Genomic DNA, 20,680 nt, shown 5'->3' with positions numbered 1-20,680 from the left:
ATGGTCTTGATCCCTGTCTCCTGTACAAGGTCATGAACCTCCGTCCATAGTTCATCAGGCAGTCTGTCTATCAGATCTAGTCCCTTAAATCTATTTCTCACTTCCACTGTATAATCATAAGGAATTTGATTTAGGTCATACCTGAATGGTCTAGTGGTTTTCCCCACTTTTTTCAATTTAAGTCTGAATTTGGCAATAAGGAGTTCATGGTCTGAGCCACAATCAGCTCCTGGTCTTGTTTTTGCTGACTGTGTAGGGCTTCTCCATCTTTGGCTGCAAAGGATATAATCAATCTGATTTCTGTGTTGACCATCTGATGATGTCCATGTGTAGAGTCTTCTCTTGTGTTGTTGGAAGAGGGTGTTTGCTATGACCAGTGCGTTCTCTTGGCAAAACTCTAGCCTTTGCCCTGCTTCATTCCGTATTCCAAGGCCAAATTTGCCTGTTACCCCAGGTGTTTCCTGACTTCCTACTTTTGCATTCCAGTCTCCTATAATGACCCTCAGTAGCCTCATAGGTCAGTTGGTAAAGAACCTGCCTGCAGTGCAGGAGACCTGGGTTCGATTCCTGGGTTGGGAAGATCCCCTGGAGAAGGAAATGGCAATCCACTCCAGTATTCTTGCCTGGAAAATCCCATGGACAAAGGAGCCTGGTGGGCTATAGTCCATGGGGTTGCAAGAGTCGGACACGACTTAACGACTAAACCACCACCCCTATAATGAAAAGGACATCTTTTTTGGGTGTTAGTTCTAAAAGATCTTGAAGGTCTTCATGGTGGTGGTGGTGGTTTAGTCGCTAAGTTGTGTCCGACTCTTGCGACCCCATGGACTATAGCCCACCAGGCTCCTCTGTCCATGGGATTTTCCAGGCAAGAATACTGGAGTGGATTGCCATTTCCTTCTCCAGGGGATCTTCCCAACCCAGGAATCGAACCCAGGTCTCCTGCATTGCAGGCAGATTCTTTACCAACTGAACTATAAGGCTACTGAGGGTCTTCATAGAACCGTTCAACTTCAGCTTCTTCAGCATTACTGGCTGGGGCATAGGCTTGGATGACTGGGGTCACACAGAGTCGGACACGACTGAAGTGACTTAGCAGCAGCAGCAGCAGTAGTCCTTCAAGAATCAAAATTAAAGCTTTTATTGTTGTTAAGCATTCAATACATATTTAATAATCTTAAAATAAATTAGTAAAACTCCAGAGATCTCCAAAATCCATTTGAAATCTCATCCTGCATTGATAATTTCCACTCACATTATCAGTCTTTCATAATACTTAGAATTTTTGAATCTGGTTATGATCTCTCTCATTTTCTTTCTATTGGTATATGTTATGCCCCTGATGATAACAGTATCTTTTACTTTAATTCCCCCTTTGACACAACAAAAATTTGGAAAAAGTATATTTTTGGGTAGATTTTATCTTATCAGTGGTATTATTGTCATAGATTACTCACATCAAAAGTGAATTTATCGAGTCAAAGACTCCTAAAAGATCTTCAATCACTCAGGCCAAATTTTCATGACCTTTTATGACTTAAGCCTAGAGAATTAATTTCCGTGACTCCATGGAAATTGTTTGAAATGAACTATTAAGATACTGCCATATGGTTTGGAATCATTGAAGATTTTTCCATGATTGTGTTCAAATATAATTTCTTGCTCTTGCAAATGAAACATGCATCAGATTTTGATTTTAATACCTTTCCACTTCACTAACAAGGTATATGACCTCAGACAAGTTAGTGACTTCTCCATGGCTTGACTTCTTCATCTCTAGGTAGGAGATAATAATATTGATCTCTCAGAGTTAAGAGAATTAAATATATTAATATGTGTGAACACCTAAAATATTTTCAGGAAAGAAGAAGGTGCTATATCATTGTGGGCTATCATTATTATTCTTTTTAATAATCTAATTTAAAATCAGCAGTGAACTTCTAAGAGATGTTTAAATTTTAAGTTTTTAATAGGTTGGACTTCCCCAGTGGTCCAGTGGTTAAGTCTCCAATCTCCCAATGCAGGCTAGGGGCACAGGTTTGATCTTTGGTTGGTGAACTAAAATCCCTCAGTTTAGTCGCTCAGTTGTGTCCGACTCTTTGCAAACCCATGAATCGCAGCACGCCAGGCCTCCCTGTCCATCACCAACTCCTGGAGTTCACTCAGACTCACGTCCATCGAGTCAGTGATGCCATCCAACCATCTCATCCTCTGTCATCCCCTTCTCCTTCTGCCCCCAATCCCTCCCAGCATCAGAGTCTTTTCCAATGAGTCAATTCTTCGCATGAGGTGGCCAAAGCATTGGAGTTTCAGCTTTAGCATCATTCCTTCCGAAGAAATCCCAGGGCTAATCTCCTTTAGAATGGACTGGTTGGGGTGCAGCTAAAAAAAAGTAATGCTTTGGTTCAACCTTCAAGGCTCTGTCAAAGCTGTGGCATCTCTACCCTTGCAAGCTTACTAGTAAAATTTATCTTCAGAGATTCTAGAATATAGTTTATGAAGTCTAAGTCGGTGGGGTTCAAACTGGGTTCTGTAGGGTTCCTGCTGTGGGGTGATTGGAGTGGGGAGGAGCAAGAAACCAAGTGTGTGAGATTTACCCCTCTACCAGCCCTGCTTTTTTTCTTGCTCTTTCTGGCTCCAGAAGAGTAACTTTTCCTGATTTAAAAAGTTAGGCTTTTGCATAACATTTTTGGAGTCTGTGCCTCCAAAAAAGAAGTGAGAGGTTTGAACACTATTGGTCTGGGGCAGTAAAGTTAATTGCTTGGGAGCTGGAGATGAAGAAGGGCAGAAATAAAGACCTCGCTTGGCTCTAAGGGTGGCCCCAGGATGCAAATACATCATTTGGGAAGATGCCAGCATTGTTCTCATCTGCTCTACTTTGTGCTTTCCCTCATGCCCCTTACCCAGCATTTGACCAACACCAAGCATTTGATACATTCATTACCTTGATCTTAGCCTTATCTTTGATACCAGGGAGATCAATATATTTTATTTTGTGCTATAAATATCACAACCTCTGTGTACCCCAACCAGATTGATGTCCAAATACCTAGTGTTCATGTTGATGAACAACCTTAGGTTAACTGTTTAGCATGTAGAACAAACAAAATATTAATAAAATGTTACATGTTTTAACTGGTTGTTATATGGTCATGTAAAAAGATGAGATGGTTGGATGGCATTGCCAACTCAATGGACATGAGTTTGGGTGAACTCTGGGAGTTGGTGATGGACAGGGAGGCCTGGCGTGCTGCAGTCCATGGGGTCGCAAAGAGTTGGACACGATGGAGTGACTGAACTGAACTGAACAGAAAAACATCCTTCACTGATGTGGTGAATTCATCCTTTCTCTCATGCAGATCAATAGGTAGGGAGACCAAAACCAAGAATTACAGAAATGTTCTGGAGGAGTTTTTCAGGAATTTGTCTTATCAAGGGCAAGCACTGGTCTGAGTAAGCTTGCTGCTGCTGCTGCTAAGTCGCTTCAGTCGTGTCTGACTCTGTGCGACCACATAGACAGCAGCCCACCAGGCTCCTCTGTCCCTGGGATTCTCCAGGCAAGAACACTGGAGTGGGTTGCCATTGCCTTCTCCAATGCATGAAAGTGAAAAGTGAAGTGAAGTCGCTCAGTCCTGTCCGACTCTTAGCAACCCCATGGACTGCAGCCTACCAGCCTCCTCCATCCATGGGATTTCCCAGGCAAGAGTACTGGAGTGGGGTGCCATGGCCTTCTCCAGATTAAGCTTGAAAAGATAGCATTATTATGTTATATTTTAGTCATATTCTATCCCACCATTTTGATCCCTCTGCTTTGACTACTCTTATGTGTTGACCTGTTTCTTTCTTCACATGTTTCTTTTTGTCTCCCTTTTCTTTATTCTTTCTTGCCTTCCTCATTCACCTGTTCTCTCTTTCATTCACTCATTTTCTTTTCCTTTCTTGGCCTCTTTCCCTTCCCCCTTTTTTTTTTATTATTTGCTTTCAGTTTTCATATGGGTTAATTGAGAAATAATAACATTTGCATTAAATGTTACTGGTACAAATAATCTCCATGGGATAAAATTGACAATGTCTTAAACTGCACGTGGTAAAAATTGTCATTGATTAAAATTAATAGAAGAATAAGATCTTAACAATATTTAGATTTGCAAACTCGCACCCAGAAATGTTGAACTTGGTAGATATAATGGTGACAAAAGAAAAACTCACAAAGATTGAAAGAAATAAAAAAAAATTGATGTGACAAAAACCTTGTTGATGAATGAAATTATGATTTTATAATTTAGGTGGAAAACAACTAATGTCAATGAAATGAGCTCAGTTAAATAAAGAAGAAAATTTAAAAAAAAATTAAAAATGGTTACAGTACTATTTTGATCAAGAAATAAATTGCTCAGTGGTGTTTGTCTGGGACATAATTTCTTTCTTTTTTTTTGCTGGACTTCACAGCATGTGGGATCTTAGTTCCCCAACCAGGGATTGAACCCATGCCCCCTGCAATGGGAGCATGGAGCCTTAACCACTGGACCACTCAAGAACTCTCTGGGACCCAATTTCTTGAAAATTTGTTCAATATTAGCCTAATCTTATCAAAATGTTTGTACTGTAAAATATCCTCAGGGTCAAAATTTCTTTAGAGACAAAAATAGCTGGGTCAAAATTGTGAGGTTGAAATGTCCTATAACTATTATTTTGTAATCTGATTTTTATATAGCAATTTATTTTGTAGAATTTTCCATGTCTCGTTTGTCTATGATATCTCAATGACTGTATATTCCATTCTGTGAAAATACAATACTTTATTTAACTAGTCTTCTATTACTATAGATTGCTTTAAACTTTTTGCTGTGACAACTATTGTGAACAATAGGGATGGGTGGCACACTTTTCATAAGAGTACCATTTCTTGAATCTAATTCTGCATGGATTTCAGAGATAGATTTGCATGAAAAACTGCTGTGAAGGAAGAGGCTCTGCTGCTCTTTCTTTTTTCCTTCATTCAAGTTTTGGTTACCTGGCATTGACGATTATGAAATAAGAGACTTTCAGATTAAATTAAACCTTTTAAACTTCCAGTGTTGCCTGAAACTGTGATAGAATATGAGAAAGCATCTGATCTTGACTTTTGAAACAAGTAAATTCAAAATATCTCAACTCAAATGGCTCAAAAACAGCATGAAAAGATTGAAATGTCATATAGGAGCTGCTAGGATTCGATCAGTCAGAAATTATTTGACTTGTGCTTATTCCAATGCTATTTATAGTCAAAGGTAAATATAATTTTAGTTCTCTTTTTGAAACCACAAGCAGAACCAACTGTAGTTTCTCTAAGAGGCTAGAAGAAATGGATTGGGGATAAACTAATTTCTTACTCATTGCTTAGCATAGTAAATACAATTCATGAATAGTCGTTGAATGAATGTTAATGAAAATGGATTTTAATTTCATACTTTGTGACCAGCAAGATATTTACAAAGTCTAGCACCTAGCATATACTACTGCAAATTCTGGTATTCAACATCAATTCTTGCCAGATGAATGAAGAAACAAATACACACTTCTATTGCCTTGGACATCACTGAGTATTTAAAAAGGGTCTGAGACCAATATGATCACCTTGTAGCTCTGGTTACACTGAGTGGCCAATGGCATGGACTTGGGCTTGTGGTGAAGTTGTGCGGCTGGTGATGAAGGCTGTGAATGAATGCTGTGGGGAAGTTAGTTTGCCTTGCTGAAATAATCACTGTGTGTAAATCATCTACAAGTGCTAGGCACTCTCATTTTGTAGATGAAAGAAGCAGAGGCTGAGAAAGTTAAAATGAACAGATAAAAGGAATAAAAACTCTTTCGAGGTTGCACAGGCAGAGATTTAGCTGAGATATCTACCCACTTCTTTATGATCCCAAAGCCTGTGAACCCCACTACACCCACTGTCTCTCCCTCAAGTTTATAATCCAATAATGTTTCTTAAAAACACTCCTGCAGAAAGATGGATGGACCTAGAAATTGTCATGCTGAGTGAAGTCAATCAGAGAAGAGATGTCATATGACATCCCTTAAATGTGGAATCAAAGAAGAAATGATACAAATGAACTTACAAAACAGAAAGAGACTCACAGACTGTTGGCTGTACCTACTACTATGTTTAAAATGGGTAACCATCAAGGACCTACTGTGTACAGCACATGGAACTCTGTTCAATGTTATGCGGCAGCCTGGATGGGAGGGGAGTTTGGGGCAGAATAGGTGCGTGTATATGTATGGCTGAATCCCTGTATTGTTCATCTGAAACTATCACTACATTGTTAATCGTCTATATCCCAACACAAAATAAAAATTTTCAAAAAACAAAATAACTGAAAAAAAAAAAAAAAAAAGCACTCATACTTCTAGTACCCAGAGAGAGTTGCTCCTATTTTCTGGAATTTTAGAAACCCAATCTGAGTTCAAAAAAAGATACTTGAGACTATACTTTCAGTTCCCTACTGCAGTTTCCTTTGTTTTTTTCTTTTCACAATATATTTGAATATTTCTTCATGATATTAAGTATCCTTCACTATACACTTCAGTGGCAACTTCCCCCACGAAAACTCCAAGTAAATTTTAAAGGTCTTTGCTGGGAGAGACTTAAAAAAAATAAATCTATCACAGTGTTTGGGGTAACATTTGACATAAAAGAGGTAACAATAATTATTACAGCTGTGTCTATTTTGTGCTAGGCATCGGGCAAGTTGTAACGTGGATTAATTCGTTTAGCGTTTGTAAAAGATCTGTGAAGTAATATTATCAGGATCCCTTTTCCATATGATGAGAGTGTCTAGGTCACTTAGGGTTAGTAAGTGGTGGAGGCAGGTTCAAACATGGCCAATCTGACTCTGAAATCCATGCTTCTAAACACCATGCTCATCTACCTAAAACAGACACGCAATAAATACTTGTTAACTCTAGGAAACAGAGAGTAAAGGTAATTAGGGGTATGTCTTGACATTTCTCGTGTACAAAAAGCCCAGAGTTCATCCTGATTGGTGAACTGCCTGAATTCTGGATTCTTCTGGTAGGCTTTTTAAACTAAGAAAAATCCATCCTTATTTCTCCCAATTTCTATTTGAACTTTTGGTCTATGAGATGGAATGCATGACCATCCCATGTCTATTCCCACTTTTTATTTTATTTTTTCTAAACTTAAATAAATAAGTTTTATTTATTTCGGGCTGTGCTGAGTCTTCATTACTGGGCGCGGGCTTTCTTTAGTTGAAGAGAGTAGGGGCTACTCTTCGCTGCGGTGAGCGGGCTTCTCATTGCTGTGGCTTCGCTTGTTCTAGAGCACAGGCTTTAGGAGAGAGGGCTCAATAGTTGTTGTGCAGGGCTTAGCTGCTCCATGGCGTGTGGAATCTTTCCACTCAAACCTGTGTCCCCTGCATTGGCAGATGAATTGTTAACCACTGGACCACCAGATAAGTCCCTCGTTTTTGGGTAGCCAAATCCTGGCTATTCCCAAATTCTCTCCACTATTGCAAGGTTAGCTTAGTTCTTGGGTCCTCCACAAAACATTTCCTGTATCTTCAGACCTTGCTTCCGATCTCTCTTCTTTGGTCTTTTCTCTAATGCTAAAATTTTGTCTTATTTCTGTTTATCTTTCTTAATGTCTCGGGAAAAATGCTTGATTCATGGAGGATAGGAAGTCAATATTCTTTTGTTGAGTGAGGATATGCCCAAATGAATAAATAAGACTTATACTCCTTTGCTGGAGAAGGCAATGGCACCCCACTCCAGTACTCTTGCCTAGAAAATCCCATGGATGGAGGAGCCTGGTAGGCTGCAGTCCGTGGGGTCGCTAAGAGTCGGACAGGACTGAGCGACTTCACTTTCACTTTTCACTTTCATGCTTTGGAGAAGGAAATGGCAACCCGCTCCAGTGTTCTTGCCTGGAGAATCCCAGGGACGGGGAGCCTGTTAGGCTATCGTCTGTGGGGTCACACAGAGTCGGACACGACTGAAGTGACTCAGCATAGCATAGCATAGCATACTCCTTTGCAACTGATTGCCAACTGCAGTAGTCTTAGCTCTGTAAATAGACTATAAGCTATAACTAAGCACTAAGGAAATAAAATCGCATAAATTGGAAACAGCAGAAAAAATACAGTAGAAATCGAGTAACAGTTACTTCAAAGTATTAAACGTATCAGACACAGATTGAAAAAAAGGCAAAGAAGAATCAACTTTGACCATTTCTCCATTCCCCAAGTGCCTGACACAACATGTGCTGTATTTGTTGCAGCTCAGCGCCGAGTACGTACATGATGGAAAAGATGTGAACTTTTTTTTTTTTTGACTATCACTTTGCCTCATTGGTTTCAGAGATTAAGACTTATTTTGCCCTTTTATTAGTTGTACTTTCTTATTTATTTATATTTCCTATTTGCCTGTTAAGAATACTTACTAAGGAATTGTTTTGAATGAATCATTATTTTCAGGGTTAGCAAAATTAAGTAATTTTCTTCATTTTAACTATTAATTTTAATAATTGAACTATAGATTCTTTTGGATTTCCTATTCATGTAATCATATTGTCTGAGAATAATGACAACTATATTTCTTCCTTTTTATTCTTAAAGTTTCCATAAAAGTGGTTAGAGGAGGTATCATTGTCTTATGCCTTGCCTCAGATGGAAAGCTTTCATACTGCATCATTAAGGAGGAATTCCCGAATCCTTGGTTTGGTGTTTATAATCATTATCCTTTATATGTTGCTTCTGTCCCAACTGGTCTCTATTTTTCATGAACCCTATTATATGGTAGAGTTTCTCACTGCATCAGCTGAGTGTCTTTCCATCCTTTTATGTCTCATTTTATTCTGAATGTTTCTTTTGATCTAACCCTCACTTCACAAATTTCCTCTTCAACTCATTTAATCTGTTGTTAAACCATCCATTGTATTCTTAATTTCAATTATTGTGTTTTTCAACAAAGTTTTTGGAGCTTCTATGTGGCTGTTTATTACTAGTGTTCCAGTTCCCTGTTGAATTTCTCAATCTTGGCTTTTTTCTTCATCAACAATGTAAAATAGTAAAATATTACACTTTAAAGTCTGTATCTGATAAATCTAATACCTTAAAGTAACTGTTGTTAGCTTATTGTCTATTTTTTCTGCTGTTTCCAGTTTATATAATTTTATTTCTCTTGTGCCTGGTTATTTTTTGTTGTGTTTAGTACATTGTGCACAACTGTTTTTAGAAATAATCTGAGGTCTAGGATAATCTTACCTTTTTTAAAAGAGAATTAATATTTGCTCTGCAAAGCTTCTGACTGTGTTTGTGATATGCTAATTTTCACATGTAGAGATGTTGTAAAGGTGTCCTGCAATCTTTAAAAAGCCTGTCTATTCTGAGTTCATCCTTAAGATGTGATGTTCAGGTCTCAACAGAGATCAAAGAGTGAGCGCTCCTTCTTGGTAGACCCTGGCCCCAAACTGTGTCCCCCTAACTCTGGCAGATTGTCAAAAGTACTCTGGCTCAGTTTCTCAGCTTCCCAGCCACTTTAACTGGAATTGGCACAAGTCTCCAAGGGGAAAAGTGGCCCCAAATAGAAAAGTTTTCTTTCTGGGTTTCTGCCTTTTCCTGGATCTTTGTCCTTTTTTTCAATGCTCCTTTGGCTCTTCAATGCTTTCAAATAGAAGTATTTATACCATAGAACTTGCCCTCATTATGTAGTCTGCTATTACTGGAATCAGGATGTCTCTGTGTTCTTGACTTTTGATTGTAAATTTTTTGTGCTCAGCTCTCTATACTGTTTGAAGGAGTGAATCCTTTGAAATTTATGCATATTCCTTTTTTTTTTTTTTTTTTTTTTTTTAGCACTGTGAAGTAAGTTGCTTGGATATCTAAAACCCTGGCTACCTAAAGTGGACAAAATGTTGAGGGCTTGCTGTAGAGGTGACTGGACATGTTCACATGTACCAAAAATATAGCTGGAAAAACTAGTTATAAGACAAGTGTTGAAAACAGGCTATTAAAAAGAAAAGTGTCTGTCATATTTGATTTTTCTGTATCATGAAAATATTTTGTTCCTTTTCATTCCAAAATAGGTATATCAATGTTGGTTTTTCTGCTTAGAAAAAGACCATACTATCAAGATATTTCTATTCCTCAGCAACTCTGAAATAACAAATCATAGCTAATTAAAGAAAGAAAAAGAGCAAATTGATTTAGAGACAAATTTGGGTTTCACTCTTTGTGACCCCATGGACTGTAGCCCGCCAGGCTCCTCTGTCCATGGGGATTCTCCAGCAACAATACTGGAGTCAGTTGCCATGCCCTCCTCCAGGGGATCTTCCAAACTCAGGTATTAAACCCAGGTCTCCTGCACTGCAGGCAGATTTTTTACCATCTGAGCCACCAGAGAAGCAAACAGAGAGGTCCGAACAGGGACTTGAACCCTGGACCCTCAGATTAAAAGTCTGATGCTCTACTGACTGAGCTATCTGGGCATTAGAGATACCAAAGGAACATTTCATGCAAAGATGGGCAAAATAAAGGACAGAAATGGTATGGACTTAACAGAAGCAAAACATATTTAAGAAGAGGTGGCAAGCATACACAGAACTATACCAAAAAGATCTTAATGACCCAGATTACCACGGTGGTGTGCTCACTAACTTAGAGCCAAACATCTTGGATTGTGAAGTCAAGTGGGCCTTAGAAAGCATTACTATGAACAAAGCTAGTGGAGGTAATAGAATTCCAGTTGAGCTATTTCAAATCCTAAAAGAGGATGCTATGAAAGTGCTGCACTCAATATGCCAGCAAATTTGGAAAACTCAGCAGTGGCCACAGGACTGGAAAAGGTCAGTTTTCATTCCAATCCCAAAGAAAGGCAATGCCAAAGAATGCTCAAACTACTGCACAATTGCACTCATCTCACATGCTAGTAAAGTAATGCTCAAAATTCTCCAAGCCAGGCTTTAGCAATACATGAACCATGAACTTCCAGATGTTCAAGCTGGTTTTAGAAAAGGCAGAGGAACCAGAGATCAAATTGGCAACATCCATTGGATCATAGAAAAAGCAAGAGAATTCCAGAAAAACATCTTCTACCTTGACTACAACTAAAGCCTTTGACTATGTGGATCGCCACAAACTGTGGGAAATTCTTAAAGAGATGGGAATACCAGACCACCTTATGGTTTTTCCAATGGTCATGTATGGATGTGAGAGTTGGACTGTGAAGAAGACTGAGCACTGAAGAATTGATGCTTTTGAACTGTGGTGTTGGAGAAGACTCTTGAGAGTCCCTTGGACTGCAAGGAGATCCAACCAGTCCATCCTAAAGGAGATCAGCCCTGGGATTTCTTTGGAAGGAATGATGCTAAAGCTGAAACTCCTGTACTTTGGCCACCTCATGTGAAGAGTTGACTCATTGGAAAAGGCACTGATGCTGGGAGGGATTGGGGGCAGGAGGAGAAGGGGACGACAGAGGATGAGATGGCTGGATGGTATCACCGACTCGATGGACGTGAGTTTGAGTGAACTCCGGGAGTTGGTGATGGACAGGGAGGCCTGGCGTGCTGCAATTCATGGGGTTGCAAAGAGTTGGACACAGCTGAGCGACTGAACTGAACTGATTACCTGCCTCTGGAGAAATCTGTATACAGGTCAAGAAGCAACAGTTAGAACCAGACATGGAACAACGGAGTGCTTCCAAATTGGAAAAGGAGTACGTCAAGGCTGTATATTGTCACCATGCTTATTTAACTTATATGCAGAGTACATCATGCGAATGTACTGGATGAAGCACAAGCTGGAATCAAGATTGCAGGGAGAAATATCAATAACCTCAGATATGCAGATAACACCATCCTAATGGCAGAAAGTGAAGTGGAACTCAAGAGTCTCTCGAAAGTGAAAGAGGAGAGTGAAAAAGCTGGCTTAAAACTCAACATTAAGAAAACTAAGATCATGGCATCTGATCCCATCACTTCATGGCAAATAGATGGGGAAACAATGGAAACAGTGACAGACTTTATTTTCTTGGGCTCCAAAATCACTGATATGGTGACTGCAGCCATGAAATTAAAAGATGCTTGCTCCTTGGAAGGAAAGCTATGACCAACCTAGACAGCATATTAAAAAGCAGAGATATCACTTTGCCAACGAAGGTCCACACAGTCAAAGACATGGTTTTTCCAGCAGTTATGTATGGATGTGAGAGTTGGACCAAGATGGCTGAGTGCCAAAGAATTGATACTTTCAAACTGTGGTGCTGGAGAAGACTCTTGAAAGTCCCTTGGACAGCAAGGAGATCAAACCAGTCAATCCTAAAGGAAACCAGCCCTGAATATTCATTGGAAGGACTGATGCTGAGGCTGCAACTCCAATACTTTGTCCACCTGATGTGAAGAGCTGACTCATTGGAAAAGACCCTGATGCTGGGAAAGATTGAGGGCAGGAGGAGAAGGGGACGACAGAGGATGAGGTGGTTGGATGGCATCACTGACTCAATGGACATGAGTCTGAGCAAACTCTGGGAGTTGGTGATGGACAGGGAAGCCTGGCGTACTGCAGTCCATGGGGTCACAGAGAGTTGGACACGACTGAGCAACTGAACTGAACTTGGGCTTCACAGTTCCTTTGGATTCTTTAAAATAACAGTGAGTGGAGAAAAAATATTTATAACATTTCTTCAAAAGTTACTTTTTAAGGTTTTTATCAGAAATAAATATGGACAAGATTTATGCCAGATAGAAAGGTATCTGGTTAAGTGAGAGATACATTAAATTCAGATATAAATACTGAAAGTGAAAATAATTGACTGATTTCTTCATTTGAACTAGTAATATATTTTTGTTTCCAGTTATGAAAAATGGATATAGATGAGGTTCTATCAAATACCATTCAAGATGTATCTGCCAGAGTGATTTTTTTTTAAACAACGCAATTCAAATCAACCTTAAAATGGTTATCAATTGCACCTAGAAACAAAAACTCAAACACCATATGACTTACAAGAAATTATCTAAATTCTGTGATTTGACCTCCACACTCTCTCTCCCCTCCTTCACTGGACTCTTTTATTGCCTGACTCTTATTGTATTCCTTGAATACACCAAGATGGTTTCTACTGTAAATTTTTGCTGATGTTGGCCCCTTTACCTAGAAGCTTAGCTTTCGTCTTAGCCTGCCTTGTTTTTGTTGTCCAGGTTACAGTGTAAATTCCTCAATGAGAATGTATCTCACAAATGGTCTAGATTAACCTCCCCTCATCTCTGCTGCCTCTGGTTCAATCCCATTCAATCAGCTTGTTTCCTTTTCCTCAAAGCATGTGTTATTATCTGCAATCATCCTGTCTTTTTGTTTTCTTGATGTTCTATGTCCTCTTTAGAAAATAGGCCTCTGCCCATTTCCAGGAGTCTAGAACAGTGCCTTTCGCACAGTGGGTCTTGAAAATAATTTTTGATGAGCTTTCAAACGTGATATTTGAAAGGTTGTTGAAGAATATGTCAGTTATTTTAATAGAACATTTCATTTCCTGGGTCAGCAAATTTTATGTCTGAAAAATTCTAGTCTAAAAAAGTCTGGCCTAAAGGGTATTAAATGTCTAACTTAAAAATGAAGATCATTCCTCAGTGTTCAAATTTGCCTAGAAGGTTGATCTATCCATCTATTCATCTATTTCCGTCTATCTATCTATCTATTTTGTATATGACATTTAGGAGACATATATATTCATATGGAAGAATGAGATCATACATACTCTGAAGAAGAAATTTGGAAGTGAATCTCATTAAAAATATTTTCTGAGCAGTGTTTGCCCTCTGTCAAGTAGCTGATGATGTATTTCTGATTAATTTTAAATAGTAACATTTCTACTGAGGTAAAAGGCACCCCCAACCCTCATCTCCGAGTACTGCACATACACATAAGCACATTCTCTCAGGATTGGGATGGTACTCAGAGGAAAAAATACTGGTGCTAAGATGATAATGAAATTTCTAGTTACCATGGCTACATTTAATCAGAGTCTATATATGTATGGGAGTTCCTACATCTAGCTAAAAATGTGTAATGATATTCATCTGGCATAGAATTTGACTAATAATTAAATCCAGTTATATTAAAAATCTACCACTATCTATCAAATGAAGATTTACTCTTCACTTGCATCAGACAGAATTCAATAACATGGCCTCTGAGCATCTCCTGTATCATGCCTGACTCTTGCCTGTGAATGTGATGGATTTCATTCCTGTCATTAGGTTACATTATGTATTATAACAAAATTGAAGGGATTCGCAAATGCAATGAAAGTTCCACATTAATTGACTTTGAGTTACTCGATAAGATTATCCTGGGTGGGTCTGACCTGATCAGACGGGCAGCTCCATATTCAGAGCCTGATATGAACAAGGACCACAGCCACATCAAACACTTCAGGAACGAACGTGAGTAGTACACAAATTGATCTATTTTAATTTCACAGTATTAGTGCAATAAATCCTCCCAGAAAAATGAAGAATTCTTTATAATTTGATAATTCATCCCTAATTTTCCTGTTTAAAATGTATATTTTTGTATATACTATTCCCTCAAAACAAAGATCCCTCAGGTTTTTTTATACCAATTACAGTCTGCCAGTGTCCTTCACACACTGTAAGGCCTCTTTAAACTTTATGTGGTAAGAACCACATGACAACTCCACAGACCTGGGGCCTGCAAGAGAGTAGACTAGGCCAAAATCAAGTAGGCTGAAGATCAGCATGAATTTTTTTTTGGAATGAATAATGTCTTGATGGCAAAGAGTCTTGAAACTGTTCTGCTGACAAACTCACATATTTGCATAAGAGACAGCAGGAGGCGGATGTAGTACTAACCATTAGGTTCTATTATGTTTAAAAGGAACATTAATTCAATTGTTTCTGGCTTAAAAGTGAACTTATATTCACGTTGCATGCTGAGATTCCATCCAGTGCTCCAAAACATCCGCATTCATTAAGTACTTTATTGCCTTCTATTCATTTCATCCCTTTCCTAAACCACGGGCTCACTCCACAGTCATCTCCTTACCCTGCCTTGTTCATCCTTAAGAAGGGGCTCATTTCCCTTCCTTTGTGTGTTTTCTTTGCCGATTCCTAATTATTTTACTGCATTAGTCGAAGCTGTTAGCAAAGTCGCTCCAAGAACAGACTTTGTAAGAGTGACAGATTTTGACTTTCATATAAAATTATAAACCCGTGTCCATGGAAACAGAAGGGAAAGCAAAACCTGATATTCCCTTCCTTTTTATCTTGCCGGGTGGCACAATGAAAAATAACCACAGTGGAAATAGCTGAGAACAATTATGTGCTGTAGCAAATCCAATATCCCAGGTGTCAGGAAGGCACGGTTCCACAGCCTGCAGTTTTTGGTCTGTTGCTAAGGAGGTTCATTTACCATGTTTCAGCCACTAGAAATCCCGATGTGTGATTCTGATCTGTTATAAACCTGAAAGCAACAGAATGTTAGGTTTTGAGAAATAATTTGTTTGAATAGGATTACTATGACAGCTTTGAAATGACGGAGATGTATATACCTGTGAATACTTTCCTGTGTATTTGTCAGTATAGTACTGTGATGGCTGTGGAAATTTGCCATTGACATCTCCTTCAAGAGGACCTGTTGGTGGAGAAAAGTTGATGGAGACCCTCAGCTGCCCTCCTTTAGAATCCATCCCACTGGCCCCTTTCTGATTGGCCCCAGCTAATGACCAAATGACAGAGGGAACTACGGAGAAAGAGGGAATTCTTATGCATTTTGATGGCTTGAGAAGAAAAAAAAAACAGTGAAATTCAGTTCTTTTGGAAGAAAATTTCTTCCATCTGACTTGAAGCTCTGCTTTCTTGGCTTATGAAGATATGAAGGGAAAAGTAAAAATAGATACAGTAAGCAAATGTAGGGAAAAAAATCAATAGAGCTTCTCCAAGTGAGACCTAAATATCAATCACTGGAAGAGTCTAGAAAGCAAATAATAAGTTATCATTAAATACTTTGTGGTCTATGGTCTTGCATATTTTCCATGTTTACTACTTCCATCTAATACATATACCCTATACCTTTATGGAATATTCTTTTACTTGGCTGTACTGGGTCTTAGTTGCAGCAGGGAGATCTTTACTGCATCATGTGGGATATTTTTCGTTGCTGTGCATGGACTCTAGCTGTGGCGCTCTGGCTCAGAATTTGTGGTGCGCAAGTTTAGGTCCTCTGCAGAATGTGGGATCTTAGTTCCTTGACTAGGGATCGAACCTGCATCCCCTGCATGGCAAGGCAGATTCTTAACCACTGGACCACCAGGGGAGTCCCATTTATGAATATTTTCGATATTAAAAATTTTGGAGATGAAGGGGTAAAAGGGTAATCTCTGATTTCTTCCTCTTCTTTCCTTGCTCTTTCCCTTCATACTTTCTTCCACTTTACCTAACACAATTTTCCTCTGGGGCGTGAAGGTAGAATGGTAGAAGTGGTTCACCACCTGTAAAATCTCAAAGATCTGAACTAAGTCCCTGATGGGAGGTGACACAAGCCATCCCTGAGATGCTAAAGGATATTATTGGCTTATAATGGAGGTAAGGTGAGACTAGATAACTTCTAGGAAAATGATTTCTTATTGTTGCTCTGCCCATCTAGTCTTCTAGCTTTGAAAAAAAAAAAATCAAGTTTCATGACCTTATAAAGGGAAATCCCTAAAGGGTTAACTTCCACATACCTAAAATCTATTCCTTACCTGGGTAATTCCTATTAGTAATGCCAGCTTCAATACAAACTGGTGAAAGAGAGACAGCATTGAATATACAGATATCATGTCTCCATGGCTTTGCTCGCTAATTCTGTGAATTCCCCCTTGCCTCCCTGCCAGTCATCTGGAAGAAGGGAACAGGTTTCAAGCTAAATTTGGAGATCTATGAGGCATCGGATGCATGGTTGCTCTATTCATTTGAATTGAAAATTTGATCCAATTCCGGAGACTTCACAGTAAGCATCAACCTTCTGGGTTGAGCTAGAAATCTGGAAACGACTTTGTAACATTATTTGCTTTGATTTAATGGGGCAAAACGTTGTCTCACACCTAGCAAAAAAGCAATGGAGCAATAACACTTGCTGTACTTGTCATCTTTCTTTTCAGCTAAAAATACCAAAGAACTTTAAAATAATCATATGCCTAAATCAGCGTTAAGTTGAACCAGTCCAGTAAATTGGAGTCTTTTCTAAGCAACTTCACTGGTGTTGTTCTCATTATGTTAGCAAGGCATTGCCTCTGTTACTATCCTAGATCAGCTGAGGTCATAGTTTATAGACTGAAAATAAGGAGAAAGAGAAGCACACTGCCACGAATTAATTACTACATCATTGCAGAGAATGCCAAAACAAACACCTTCTGCTGTTACTATGACTTAATCTCCTATTAATACGTATTTTTATACCTGAATAGTACTGAAGGCTCAAGAACACTAATGATAGTGTTGATGAGAGCTGGATTTCACCAAGAGCATTTTTATTTTGCACAAGCAATAACGGTAGGAGCTAAATCGGTAGCCGTATTTCTTTTCGGCTCTCACGGAGAATTCTTCTATGGCTACAGTAATACTGGATACTCAGTTCTCAGGGAAAACATAAATGGAGTGCACTCTCAGTTGTGTCTGAGTCTTTGTGACCCCACGGACTGTAGCCCGCCAGTCTTCTCTGTCCATGGAATTTTCCAGGCAAGAATAGTGGAGTGGGTTGTCATTTTCTTCTCCAGCCATCCAAGTAAGGAAATGTATCTAATCTATGAAAAATGGCTTAAATCCAGGCCAGAGTGGGTTTGAATATTGACTGGCTGAATAATCTTTTTCTCCCTTTTTTATTTTTCAAGACAATGCAGACAGTGTGGAATAGATAACAAACCTGCTCTCTGTATGATGTTAACTTCTGCACCACCCAGAGTCCAAAAGGTACGCCCTAGAGGAGGGCATAGCAACCCGCTCCAGTATTCTTGCCTGGAGAATCCCATGGACAGAGGACCCTGGCAGGCTACAGTCCATAGGGTCACAGAGAGTCGGACGCGACTGAAGCAACTGAGCACACACACGCACGAATAAGACTCAGACCTTCTCACACAGCGTGGTATTTAACAACGAAATATCTTCTTGACCATCTGGCCATCAACTTGTTTACATATTCAGTATACATATACCAAATGTAGACAAGGCGCTGGTTGCTAGGCCTTCAGGGTAAACAATGCAGATGTAGTCCTTATCTTCGAGTGTGACCCTTGAGAGCAGCTGGGGACACTGATCTATATAGAAAAACATATGTATATCCCACTGGTTCTAAGGTACACGCGTCCTCCCCTATATTTCAATATATCTGACATCAGGACACATCCTAAGATTGACAGAGTATCATACCCTTCTCTTTCTCTTTGTGATATGGAATACAGTGGCATGTCTAACAATTGCTGGAATTCAAAATCTGATGAGGTATTGTATGTATGTGTGTATGTATATATACATATATATGTGTGTATGTATGTATATGTGTTTTGTGAAGAATTATGAAGCAAAGCTATTCTGAGGGAGACCAGCTGGGAAACTACTTTGGGTTGTTTGGTGTGGGAAGACCTCTGGACAAGCTGATGATTGAGCTTTGGGAAGGAGGAGAACCTGCTTGGGTGAGCGGAGAGGACAGCAGGGTCCTAGGACGAGAGAATAGGCCTGTGAGCTCCCAGCTGGGCAGAGCCGGGCCTGTCTGCGGAACAGATGAAGGCCAGTGCTGCTGGACCATAGCGAGCAATAGGGCCTTTCAAAACCCCTGATTCTTTCAGCTTCTTGCAAACGTTTATTTTGGAAAGACCTTTTTCAGATCGGCTGTATTGAAGGCAGTTCCTTTGTGTTTCAGGCATTGTATGAGGGAGCAGGGGCTTTCAGAGGCTCTGCCACTGCTTGGGAAAATCAGTCCAAATTTAACCTTTTTTATTTGAATGTTTTTAACCTAAGCATTGGGCACATATACAATCGTAATTGAGCCAAGTAATTTGGCCTTTTTTTGGGAATTATGTTACAAGGTAATGTTTCTCCTGTTTTGGCTTTATACTTCTTTGATAACTTGCCATTTTAAAACACGTATGATGTATCTTTTTTAATTGAAATACTTTAGGGGAAGGATTATTGAAATTATGTGATTTTTAAGAGAAAATAATTTTGCCTGAAATTGCATGCGTATATGACATGTATGTGTATACAATGTGCTGGTGGTGTTGTGGAGGTTGCAATTCACAGAGCCTCAGCTATAAAGAGCAAAACTCCTCTGCATAAAAACAAAATTAACAAATAAGATTAAATATAAGTAAATGTAAATATAAAAATTACCCTAGAGTCTAAAACACAGTTCATTCTTTTAAGTAGGGAAACATAGCCCCGGAAACCTGATTTATACTGAAACTACCTATTGTTAACTGCTCATATCTCCAAGATGAATGGCTAACAGTAACCAAAGAGTAAATCCATGTTAATGTAATTTTATTGTAAAAAGATTTTTGAATCCTCTCCAATATGAACTACATATGGTCTTCCTCTAGGTATAGTGTAACAACGATTAGTTTATCTCAGGCACATTTACATAGGTATCTAAAACCAGAGGAAAACACTTTTCAACTATCAGATTTAAGGAACATTTCCCCCAAAAGAACCACAAAGTATTGTATTACTTTATCACATTTAAAAAATTGATCCTGGTATTTTTACACCACCATCAGCACCACCACCAACAAAACCTCTACTAAAATAAGCTCAAAATATATTTTCACCATTTGACTCTCATCATTTTTTCCATAATTGTCTTCCAGGCATCTGTTTTGTGTTCCAATTTTATTTTGCTAGAGATAATTTTATATAGGCTTTTCTGAATGGTGCATCCACTTTAAAATCCAGGTGCACATTTGCACTAAAGCACTTAGAGAAAATAAAGATAAACCTATGAAGAGTAGGAATGACCAAGATCTTTAATGTAAACAGTATGGTTTCTTCAAAGAGTGGTTTGCTGCCAAATTAGATGTAGGTGGGGTCATGTCTAACTCCATGTGTGCTGTGTCGAGGCTATAGAGAAGAAATCGTCCCTGTGAAGATCCAGTGATATTTAGAAACTAGAAGTAAACCCTGCTGCTTCCCAGGAAGTGCAGTAGTTTCAATGGAAACTCCTACGTTCTGCTGGGATTTAATTGACCACACATGGCGGAGATTGTGAAGGGAACTCGGTGGAATACATTCAGTTCCTCTACGGGAAAAGTCATCCAACCTAAACAGGAAGGAGCAAAACTTGAATGCTAGAGGATGGAACAAAGTTCTCTAATTTCCAAGGTGGAAGGACTCAGATGGCTTTGTAACTTTCTGTAAGTTTTTCATATGGAAATGGAGAAAAACAGAAAAGTGCAGCTGAAATGACTGCATTTAAAATAAAACATGGAGGACTGTAAAAGCAGACCTATGACAGTGAAAAGGGGAAAAGTGGCTCCTGAACTTATACACTTAGTAATTCATGCTTAACTCAAATAGAGATGATGAATGTGTGTGCTTAGTGTACAGTAACCAGCTAAAACCCTTGGGTCACTACGTATTCATCAATTATGACTTTGCTCTTAGATTTAGAATCAAATTGTTTGTTTATTTAACTAA

At 39.0% G+C, this 20,680-nt stretch overlaps 1 long non-coding RNA gene and 1 other non-coding gene across 3 annotated transcripts in view; one reads left to right on the top strand and one right to left on the bottom strand.

Moving 5' to 3' along the window:
• The window catches only part of LOC139183060 (uncharacterized), a 100,981-nt gene that overhangs the window by 32,606 nt on the left and 47,695 nt on the right, over positions 1 to 20,680 (top strand). The window lies entirely within an intron of this gene.
• On the bottom strand, positions 10,414 to 10,486 carry TRNAK-UUU (transfer RNA lysine (anticodon UUU)). The gene has a single exon. It is a non-coding gene; the product is annotated as a tRNA-Lys (tRNA).

Source organism: Bos indicus, chromosome 5 (genome assembly GCF_029378745.1).
Source record: "Bos indicus isolate NIAB-ARS_2022 breed Sahiwal x Tharparkar chromosome 5, NIAB-ARS_B.indTharparkar_mat_pri_1.0, whole genome shotgun sequence".
In the NCBI taxonomy this organism is placed as follows: Eukaryota; Metazoa; Chordata; class Mammalia; order Artiodactyla; family Bovidae; genus Bos; species Bos indicus.
Note: the sequence above shows the minus strand (reverse complement) of the source record. Positions and strands in the feature narration are given on the sequence as shown.